The following is a 9,538-nucleotide window of genomic DNA, read 5'->3' on the forward strand; positions in this document are numbered from 1 at the left end:
TGCTCCTGCTACCCGGGTTAGGTCTGCTTTAAACGGCTGATATTCTGCCTCCGATTGCACAATGGTGAGGGCTATCATCGCACACCAAGTATCGTCCCTGTATCCTTGTTCCAACTGTTGCCACATTTCTTCAGTCATTTTTGCTCTTACTAACGCTTCCACATCTCAGTTGTGAAGGCTGTAGCATATTCTTATTTCCCGTATTTTCTGTCAAAACTCTTCAGTACTTCGTCTCCTCTCTAACTTGGGTACCATTTGTAATAACTTCAATGTGTCCCCGAGTGTCAGTGACACATAGGTGGTTTTTATCCAAGGCGCCACGGCGGGTATTGAGAGTGCGCCCGGGTTGCCTCCAGCAGCTGGTACCGCTGGGACAGTTGGGGTGCCAGGTACAGATTCTACCTTGATCGGGGCCGCCTACCTTCTGGTATGGGGGAGGCCCACCTTCTCTTCCCCAATCGTCATAAGTGGATTATATTTGCGAGCCTCATCAGCCAACTCATCCCACTCTGGTCTCCCACTATTCTCAATTTCTTCACTTGAAAGTTCCAGTGGGGGATATATTGGTACCAGTGCAGGCAGTGGCGTAGGTGGCACTGTAGGTTGCCCAGTTACTGCTGCACATGTTGGACCATTCCTACTGCTTACTTCCACCTCTTCTATCTTTTTTATTTTAGCTTTTAATTCCTGTATTATCTGATCCTTTCTTTCCATCTCTATTTTGTTCCCGATAGCAGGCTAATACTACCATATGAGCCCGGTCCCCTTTATTTCTTTGCCTGCCTCTCCGGTGGGCCGACTGATTGCCATCCCTTTTCCTTCATTCCCTCAATTAGTTTTATGTTTTTATCTGCTAGCATTTTCCGTATAGATCCTTCGGCTCCCCAGTCATATTTGCCGGCCATTTCTAAGATCGCTAAGGGGCTATCTTTCCCTGAGTGGGTTACTCTTGTACCTCCATCGCGTCTCCTGACCGAAACTTGTTCGTTAATACCGTGCCCCGGTTGACTGCGTTAGAGCCTACTCATACCCCAAGTCGTCCTTATTCCTTGGTCTCCGTCCTCTCCGTGGCTCGTTTATTTGTTCTTTCTACAGATTTCCTCCTTTCCCGTAAACAGTGTAACAGCTCTAACTTGTAGGTGGTATTTAAAACATACTCACCCCAAAAGCTGCCACATCATTTTCGGGTCAGTGAGTCTGTATCCTGCCGACTACACCAGTTGATGGGGAGAATCGTCCTTCTCCTCTCTTAACAATCCCGAATTCAACAGACGGACACCTTGGATAAGTTTCAATGACTTTAATTCCCACATGTGAAGGGGGAGCATCTCACTTCACAGCCCCTGAGAGAGGGTCTCCAATGAGCTGTTCAAATTGCACCTTAATTATACAGGGTTTAGCACATGGGTGCCCTCGTGGACAGACCTTAACAGTGACGTGATTGGTTGTACGAACCCAAGATCAAATACCCATTTGTTCCCTTCTTCCAGTGTCACTCGCCTTATATTGTTATATTGCTGCCTTGAGCCCAAGGTCAACAAGTGGTCATCTTGTGTACGTGCAGTATTAAGCATACCTTCAACGAGTGGTCATCTTGTGGCTTTATGCGTAAGTGCAGTTTTAAACATACCTTCTGTTTAGCCAGCTCAGGGCCTACATAATAAGCAGATAACATCTTTGGTAATCAATCTTGCTCTTGCACCCGCCCTTTCCCCATAGTCGTGTAAATGTTTTTCTTTCAATTACTTATCCAATTCCCTTTTGAAAGCCACGATTGAATCTGCCTCCACCGCCCTCTCAGGCCGTGCATTCCAGATCCTAACCACTCGCTGCGCATGTCGCCTTTGTACTTTCTGCCAATCGCCTTAAATCTGTGCCCTCTGGTTCCTGACCCTTCCACCAATGGGAACAGTCTCTCTCTATCTACTCTGCCCAGACCCCTCATGATTTTGAACACCTCGATCAAATCTCCTCTCAACCTTCTCTGCTCCAAGGAGAACAACCCCAGCTTCTTCAGTCTATCCACGTAACTGAAGTCCCTCATCCCTGGAACCATTCTCGTCAATTTTTTCTGCACCCTCTCTAAGGCCTTCACATCCTTCCTAAAGTGTGGTGCCCAGAATTGGACACAATACTCCAGTTGTGGCCAAACCAGTGTTTTATACAGGTTCATCATAACTTCCTTGCTTTTGTACTCTATACCTCTATTTATGAAGCCCAGGATCCCGTAAGCTTTTTTAACGCTTTCTCAATCTGCCCTGCCACCTTCAATGATCTGTGCACATATACCCCCAGGTCTCTCTGTTCCTGTACCCCCTTTAGAATTGTACCCTTGAGTTTATATTTCCTCTCCTCGTTGTTCCAGTCAAAATGTATCACTTCGTACTTTTCTGCATTAAATTTAATCTGCCCCATGTCCGCCCATCCCACCAGCCTGTCTATGTTTTCCTGAAGTCTATCACTATCCTCCTCACTGTTCACTATACTTCCAAGTTTTGTGTCATCTGCAAATTTTGAAATTGTGCCCTGAACACCCAAGTCCAAGTCATTAATATATATCAAGAAAAGCAGTGGTCCCAATACCGAGCCCTGGGGAACACCACTGTATACCTTCCTCCAGTCCGAACAACAACCGTTCACCACTACTCTCTGTTTCCTGTCACTGAGCCAATTCCGTATCCATGCTGCCATTGTCCCTTTTATTCCACGGGCTCCAACTTTGCTGCAAGCCTATTGTGTGGCACTTTATCAAATGCCTTTTGGAAATCCATGTACACCACATCAACTGCATTGCCCTCATCAACCCTCTCTGTTACCTCATCAAAAACTCAATCAAGTTAATTAAACGCAATTTGCCTTTAACAAATCCGTGCTGGTTTTCCTTAGTTAATCCCCACTTGTCTAGTGACTGTTCATTTTGTCCCTGATTTTAACAGAATTTTCTTACATTAAAAGTTTTTTTTTAAACTGCAAGTTAGTGGCAGTGAGTAGTTAATCAGTAAACAGGTAGCTGTCGAGGTGTTAATTGTTGTGGCTGACTGTTGACTGACCATATGTAACTGGGTGTTCCTAAACGTATACAGTATGTCTTGGTTAATCCTTGCCACTGGACCAAGACTCCGTCAAGCTCATGTGGTGGCTGGTGTGCAACAGTCACCAGACATTATAAAAATCTACGCACAGGCATCTTCCACCCTTCAAGATGCAGTTTGGGACCTGGAATATTAGGTCCTTCATTGAAACACCTGTGAACTCATTGAACTCATCGCTTTTTGGCGTGGAAGCAAGTCATCCTTGATCCGAGGAACCGCCTAAGGGAAGATGACATTTAAGGGATGTTTATTAAACACAGAGCTGGGCTGTGTACAGAGAGCTGGGAGAATCTACTAAACACAGTGGCTTGTAAACAGAGCGAACGCAGGAACTTGGTGAGAATGGGAACTTGGTGCAGAGGGGGAAGGAGGTACTAAGTGCTTTAAACCAAGGGGCAACAATAAATATAGAAACAATCAGAGTAATTAATTAGATCTAAAGATATTTTCTTAAAGCAGAATGATGGGGCAGCAGAGACCCGTAGCCTGTGCCATGTGGGAACTCCAGGATGCTTCATGTCTCCTGGATAACCATGTGTGCTGGAATGCCTCCAGTTGCTCGAGCTGGGGATTTCTGAGCATGAGGAGTGGCTGGAGTGACTGCAGTGCATACGGGAGGCTGAGATTCTTGATCTGAATGTTGCCCGACATTTCCACGGTGATGGGGGTTTGCGTGGTGCAGGCCTGAATGATTCATCTGGGACCGTTAACGGCCTGGTGTTGCTGGGATCCTTTTGGGCTGAATTCAAACCAGAGGTGAGGCGTGTTTAACCGGGTGTATTTTATGTTGTGCAGATTCCAAACACACGTCTGGCAAAGACCTACCTGAGGCACAGTGTGACTTAAAACAGGTGAAGTATTTCATACCTTAAATGTGTTGTTATTCAGCAAGAAGTGTATTTATTTCACTGATGCAGGGCAGGATCTTCAGGATTAGAGAAACCAGGGGGTGTGCATGCACAAATCTTTAAGGTTGCAGGACAAGTTAAAAAGGTGTACGGTATCCTTGGCTTTATAAATAGGGGCACAGGGCTGGATTTGGGGTTTTTGCGATTTCGGAGCGATAATCGTGGCGGGGTATTAAAGATAGAGCCTGAAAATAGTTTGTGCCCTTGACTGCAAGTTTCGGCAAAAATGCAAGCTGCAGGAGCGATGGCATCAACTTAGGTGTTGCACAACGGACTTTGTGCACCCGAGCCGAGATTCGCCACAGTAAAGAAGTTTCACTATTGTTCAGGGCGCTGAAACATCACGTGGTACATTGAATGGTTTTATTTTGGTGGGCGAGTTTCTGTGACTTTGTTGCAGTGAAATATATGATTGATCCTTTGCCGTTGGTGCGTTGTGCATCATTCCCACGCTCACCGACGATGTGCCTTTATGGGGCACACAGTGTGTCCAGGATTCGCTCCATCCCTCAGTTTCTCCATTTAGGAGCCGGTCCATTACGAGCTGGCGATGTGCGAGTGTTCGTCCAGCAGCATCTCCACGCTGCCTCCCCCGTGGATGGGGGGGCTATCCAATGGTGGCCTCGCCAGGCTCCTCTTCATCGTCCTCCTCCTCCTGAGGTGTGCCTGCAATCCCCAGGGGCAATGCCTGGCCCATCATGGTGGCCAAGCTGTGCAACATGCAGCACACCACAATGAATTGGGAAACTGGTGAGGGGAGTATTGAAGGCTGCCTCCAGAGCGGTGCAGGCATCAGTCTGCCTGTCGGAGACGGCATATCTCTGTCAGCACTTCCTTTCGGAAGCGCAGCTTTCTCACACACTGCACCTCAGAGAGCTGGAGGTCTGAACGTTGGTGCCTGTAAGCCTGTGGGGGGTAAGCCCTCCTCCCCAAATGTCTTTGGCCTCTCCTCATCTGTGGGCCGACATGGCCAAGAGCTCTTCTTCTAGCTTGACACCACCTGGCAATAGCAGCAGCATGATACGCTGGTGAACTAGTAATGCCCCCATTAAATTCTCTCACTGACGATGTAAGGACTCTGTAATGGGAGATAAAAGTGCTGTTTGCGAGTCGGAGCTTGATGCAGCGTGCTGTGCCCAACCGTTGCAGTCAGTGTGAGCTGCCATATCGGATCCTCTTCCCGCCATTTAAATACACTGCCAATACCGCCTGCTGCACCCTGGGACCGCCTGGTTTGTCAGACCTTTCCTGGGGCGGGTATTGAATGAGGCATTCGGGCCCAATTTTGCATCCGGAGCGTTGCACGACGATTGACGTCACAATCTCAGTGAAAGTCGAGGGCGGGGCGGTAAGTTATTGTGCCGGTGCTAACCATTTGCGGAATCTACTGGCCGGCAGTAAATCGTGGACGCCCGGCATTATGCCCAGAGACATAATGCCGGGGCGCTAACCGAGGCACTAAAGAGCCGAAAATCCAGCCCTATAGTGTACAATGGCAAGGAAACTGAGTGCATTTTTTGAAGAAGTGACTAAAGTAGTGGACAGAGGAATGTCTGTGGATGTTATTTATAGGGATTTTAAGAAGACATTTGATAAAGTCCCTCATAAATGTCTGTTATCTGAGATAGAAACCCATGGAACTGAGGGCAAGTTATTGACCTGGGAAATTAGCTGAGCAACAGGAGATGGGCAGGAGGGATAAAGGGCAGATACTCAAATTTACAGGGTGTGACTCGTGGTGTCCCTCAGGGATCTGTGCTGGGGCCTCAACTATACACAATATTTATTAATGACTTAGATGATGGCATAAAAAGTCATATATCCAAATTTGCCGATGACAAGAAGACAGGCGACATTGTAGGCAGTCGAGATGAAAGCGTAAATTACAGAGGGATATCGACAGATTAAGTGAAAGGGCAAAACTGTTGCACATGGATTTCAATGTAGGCAAATGTGAGGTCATCCATTTTGGACCTAAAAAGGATAGAACAGGGTAGTTAGTAAATGGTGAAAACAGTGGGTGAACAAAGAGACTTGAGGGCTCAGGTACATAGATCATTAAAATGTCATGAACAGGTTCATAAAATGATCAAAAAGGCTAATGGAATGCTGGCCTTTATATCTAGAGGACCAGAATACAGGGGGGTAGAAGTTATGCTGCAGCTATATTCACCAGAATGTTACACGGACTTCAAGGGTTAAGTTATGAGGAGAGATTACATAAATTGGAATTGTATTTCCTAGAATTTAGAAGGTTAAGGGGTGATCTAATCAAAGTTTTCAGGATATTAAGCGGAACAGATAGGGTAGGTAGAGAGAAACTATGTCCGCTGGTTGGGGATTCGGGGGCATAGAATAAAAATTAGAGCCAGACCTTTCAGGAGTGAAATTAGGAAACACTTCTACACACACAGGGTGGTAGAAGATTGGAACTTTCTTCTGCAAACGGCAACTGATGCTGGGTCAATTGTTAATTTTAAATTTGAGATTGATAGCTTTCTGTTAACCAAAGGTAGTAAGTAAGGGATAGGGGGCAAATGCGGGTATTCGGAGTTAAGTCGCAGACCGGCCATGATCTCACTGAATGGCGGAACAGGCTCGAGGGGCTGAATGGCCTCCTCCTGTTCCTGTGTTGCTATGTAAGTTGTGGTAAACCTTTACAAATCACTGGTTGGACCCCAGCTGGAGTATTGTGTCCAATTGAGGGCACCGCACTTTAGGAAGGATGTCAAGGCCCTGGACAGGGAAGTTTACTGGAACGGTGCTGGGGATGATGGACTTCAGCTATGAGAAGAGCCTAGAGAAGCTGGGGTTGTTCTCCTTAGAGCAGAGAAAGTGAAGGGGAGATTTAATAGAGGTGTTCAAAATGATGGGGGTTTTGATCGAGTAAATAAGGAGCAAGTGTTTCCAATGGTGGGAGGCTCAGTAACCAGGGGACACAGATTTAAGGCAATTGGCAAAAGAACCAGAGGTGGAGATGAGGAGAATGTTTTTACGCAGCGAGTTGTGATCGGGAACACGCTGCCTGAAAGGACGGTGGGAGCAGATTCAATAGTGACTGTCAAACCGGAATTGGATACATACTTGGAAAGGAAATATTTGCAGAGGTATGGGAAAGGGGCAGGGGAGTGGGACTAATTGGATCGCTCTTTAAAAGAGCCGGCACAGCACGATGGACCGAATGGCCTCCTGCGCTGCGTGATTCTGTGATTCTATGAAATATGGACCCCACACCTCTCACAGGATATTCCCCCCCGCAGGTAATTACTGACACGAAGACAGTGCCAGCACATACAAGATGGCTCCATGGGCGCTCCCGTTCCTGTTAACGGTTTGGTTGACCATTGACCGCTCCGGAGTGAGCGACGCTGTAACATACACGTACTCAGGGGGTGTCTGCACCACCTCATGCATCAAACAGGAGCTGGAGTTCTACTGGTGTTACAAACGGGGAGGGGACCTTTCGACCTGGGACTACTGCTCGCCCATCTCGCAGGTGGACTACAAGGGCAGCTACTGCTCCAACGACTGCATCGACGGCTTGATCTACGGCTACTGGTGCAAGCTGGAGAAGGGCGGCTGGTCCTTCTGTAGCACTGTGATTGGATGTTAAAGCAGTCCGGTGCCACGTCGAGGGTCAAAGGTTGACCGACCCATCAGCAAGACCCCAATTCCAAAAGCCCGCCTTCGAGTTGCTGCTGTCTGCCTTGCTGTTGGTTCATTGAAAACTTTTTGTTGCTGTTGATGATCTGATGTCCTTGTTGTTGAGGGTGTTCACAGGGGGAGGTGCTGAGCCATCAGCTGAAGACTGGCTCAGGATCTTTCAATGGAGACATATCCCTGTTTGCTGCCTGATGTTTGCGGTGGTTATATCCCACCTTTGTGCTGTCTGCGGGAGCTGGCAAGGTAGTCGATGGGGTGGGGTGGTACTTTGCACATAAAACAAATCTCGACTGACACTCCCAGTACAGTACTGAGGGAGCGCCACACTGTCGGAGGGGCAGTACTGAGGACTGCTGCAATGTCGGAAGGGCAGTACTGAGGGAGTGCCGCAGTGTTGGAGGGGCAGTACTGAGGGAGCGTCGCACTGTCGGAGGAGCAGTACTGAGGGGGTGCCGTAGTGTTGGAGGGGCAGTACTGAGGGAGCGCCGCACTGTCGGAGGGGCACTACTGAGGGAGCATTGCAGTGTTGGAAGGGCAGTACTGAGAGAGCATTGCACTGTCGGAGGGGCAGTACTGAGGGAGCGTTGCAGTGTTGGAGGGGCAGTGCTGAGGGCATGCCGCACTGTCAGAGGGGCAGTACTGAGGGAGTGTCGCACTGTCGGAGGGGCAGTACTGAGGGAGTGCCGCACTGTCGGAGGGGCAGCACTGAGGGAGCGTCGCACTATCGGAGGGGCAGTACTGAGGGAGTGACGCATTGTCAGAGGGGCAGTACTGAGGGAGCGCCGCACTGTTGGAGGGGCAGTACTGAGGGAGTGACGCACTGTCGGAGAGGCAGTACTGAGGGAGCGCCGCACTGTCGGTGGGGCAGTACTGAGGGAGTGACGCACTGTCGGAGGGGCAGTACTAAGGGAGTGCTGCACTATCAGAGGGGCAGTACTGAGGGAGCGCCGCACTGTCGGAGGGGCAGTACTGAGGGAGTGACGCACTGTCGGAGGGGCAGTACTGAGGGAGCGCCGCACTGTCGGAGGGGCAGTACTGAGGGAGCGCCGCACTGTCGGAGGGGCAGTACTGAGGGAGTGACGCACTGTCGGAGGGGCAGTACTGAGGGAGCGCAGCACTGTCGAGGGGCAGTACTGAGGGAGTGCTGCACTATCGGAGGGGCTGTACTGAGGGAGTGCTGCACTGTCGGAGGGTCAGTACTGAGGGAGTGCTGCACTATCGGAGGGGCAGTACTGAGGGAGTGCCGCACTGTATCGGAGGTGCTGCCTTTCGGATGAGACGATAAACCGAGGCACCGTCTGCCCTCTCGGGTGGACGTAAAAGATCCCGTGGCACTAATTCGAAGAAGAGCAGGGGAGTTCTCCCCGATGTCCTGGTGCCAATATTTATTCTGCAATCAACATAATTAAAACAGCTTATCTGGTCATTTATCTCATTGTTGTTTTTGGGAGCTTTATGTGTGCAAGTTGGTTGCTGCGTTTGCTACATTACAACAGTACTTTATTTGCTGTAAAGCACATTGGGGCATCCCGGGGTCACAAAAGTCTTTCTTTACGCTTTGTTTGAGGTTTCCCAGATTATGGGGGAAATGAAGTGAGTTAGCTGATCTCAGTGAGCTGCAGGTTAGAGCCCCTTGTGTTAGAAACGGGAGGAACCACTACCATACAAACAACATTCCATCAAATGTGCGCTACAGAAACAGGCCATTCGGCCCGACTGCTCCGGGCCGGTGTTTATAGCCTCACGAGCTTCCTCCCACCCCTCTACATCTCACCCCATCAACATATCCTTCGATTCGAATCCCCCTCATGTACTTACCTGGCTTCCCTTTAAAGGCATTCTGCTATTTGTCTCAACCACTCCCTGTTGCAGCGA

The 9,538-nt window shown here is 49.0% G+C and overlaps 1 long non-coding RNA gene across 2 annotated transcripts in view; it reads left to right on the top strand.

The window, feature by feature from the left end:
* LOC139228183 (uncharacterized) overlaps positions 1 to 9,087 on the top strand; it is a 28,923-nt gene extending 19,836 nt beyond the window's left edge. For both annotated transcript variants that reach the window (XR_011587516.1, XR_011587515.1), the window contains exons 2-3: positions 3,888 to 3,943; positions 7,261 to 9,087. This is a non-coding gene — a long non-coding RNA (uncharacterized lncRNA). The remainder of the gene's footprint in view (positions 1 to 3,887; positions 3,944 to 7,260) is intronic.
* The last annotated feature ends 451 nt before the right edge of the window (positions 9,088 to 9,538 follow it).

The sequence above is a fragment of the Pristiophorus japonicus genome, chromosome 17 (assembly GCF_044704955.1).
Source record: "Pristiophorus japonicus isolate sPriJap1 chromosome 17, sPriJap1.hap1, whole genome shotgun sequence".
In the NCBI taxonomy this organism is placed as follows: Eukaryota; Metazoa; Chordata; class Chondrichthyes; family Pristiophoridae; genus Pristiophorus; species Pristiophorus japonicus.